A 1,702-nucleotide genomic window follows, 5' to 3' on the forward strand; every position below is an offset into this window, starting at 1 on the left:
CTTCCCTTCCCTTCCCTTCCCTTCCCTTCCCTTCCCTTCCCTTCCCTTCCCCTCCCCCTCCCCCTCCCCCTCCCCCTCCCCCTCCCCCTCCCCCTCCCCCTCCCCTCCCCCTCCCCCTTCCTTCCCCTTCCCCTTCCCCTTCCCCTTCCCCTTCCCCTTCCCCTTCCCCTTCCCCTTCCCCTTCCCCTTCCCCTTCCCCTTCCCCTTCCCCTTCCCCTTCCCCTTCCCCTTCCCCTTCCCCTTCCCCTTCCCCTTCCCCTTCCCCTTCCCCTTCCCCTTCCCCTTCCCCTTCCCCTTCCCCTTCCCCTTCCCCTTCCCCTTCTTCCCCTTCCCCTTCCCCTTCTTCCCCTTCCCCTTCCCCTTCTTCCCCTTCCCCTTCCCCTTCTTCCCCTTCCCCTTCCCCTTCTTCCCCTTCCCCTTCCCCTTCTTCCCCTTCCCCTTCCCCTTCTTCCCCTTCCCCTTCCCCTTCCCCTTCCCCTTCCCCTTCCCCTTCTTCCCCTTCCCCTTCTTCCCCTTCCCCTTCCCTTTCCCCTTCCCCTTCCCCTTCCCCTTCCCCGTCCCCTTCCCCGTCCCCTTCCCCGTCCCCTTCCCCGTCCCCTTCCCCTTCCCCTCCCCCCTCCTTTTTTATTTTTTTTTATTTTTTTTATTACTTCAAGATTTTTGGAAAACTAGTTACTGGGGAATTATAGATCCCAGTGAGGATGATGGGATGTTTGTTTTTGTTTTTGTTTTTGTTTGGTTTATTTTCAGAAAAGAAACCCAAATGAGGCAATTACCATCAAGCTGTTACAAATGTGGAGGGATTTAATGAATATGTCATCCGTCAGTGAGAAGCGTCTCACCGTCGGCCAGCCCACCTTATGCATTTAGCAGTGAAGTATTGCGTGTGGTAATGCTTGTATGTATGCTAGCTAGTACATTTATAAACTTGACCTATTTTCTGAGACTGGACAGGATCTGTGTTTGAGTAGATTTGGGGCTTGGTGCAAATATTTACAAATATTTACAAACACAGTTTTGCTTTTTTCCAGAGAACCATACATCTGCATTTCTAAGCCAGAGGTTTCTTTTTCAGTAATAGGCTTCCTATCTTTTCAACACTCTGATTTGACCAAAAGGCTTTTTTTTTTTTTTCTTTTCTTGAATAAAACTGTTTTCTTTAAATCAGCTTTTCATCAGGAAAAGACTCACTCATGCTCATGATCACTTTCTTCTTAAACAAAACTGCTATTTGACCTTACCAACACATTAATTGTCATTAACTTATTAATTCATACATCAAGCTTTGAGATCATTATCTTCTTACTGAGCAGCTAAGATGTGGAAGCAAAGACAGACAGAATATGTGACACTCCTCCAGGGCACAAAGAAATCATCAGCTGAAGACAGATTAAAATACTGTTTCCTTGTCTGGTATTTAGATACTTTTCCTCTGATAACTTATTGTCCTGTTGCTCATTGTGCTAATAAAATACAACATTTCTTACAGCAACTGAGTTTTGAACCACTGTTTTTAGAGGGACCTAACAACAACAGCAACAGTGCCCAAACCCTCCTGGGTTTTATGAAGAGCTGAAAGAGAGATAAACCATATGCCAAGGGAAAGGGGACATCATTTTGATCTTCTGTAAGGTGAAGTTGTCCAAACAGATCGCTAGTAGGTAGCTAACAAAGCTTTTCCAGCTTACTGGAGAAAGAATAG

At 47.2% G+C, this 1,702-nt stretch overlaps 1 long non-coding RNA gene across 1 annotated transcript in view; it reads left to right on the top strand.

Annotated features, from left to right (window-relative positions):
• LOC311426631 overlaps positions 1–836 on the top strand; it is a 30,761-nt gene extending 29,925 nt beyond the window's left edge. The window contains exon 4 of the long non-coding RNA XR_014686894.1: positions 751–836. This is a non-coding gene — a long non-coding RNA (uncharacterized lncRNA). The remainder of the gene's footprint in view (positions 1–750) is intronic.
• Positions 837–1,702: the final 866 nt, after the last annotated feature.

This window comes from Aythya ferina, assembly GCF_964211825.1.
Source record: "Aythya ferina genome assembly, chromosome: Z".
NCBI lineage: Eukaryota > Metazoa > Chordata > Aves > Anseriformes > Anatidae > Aythya > Aythya ferina.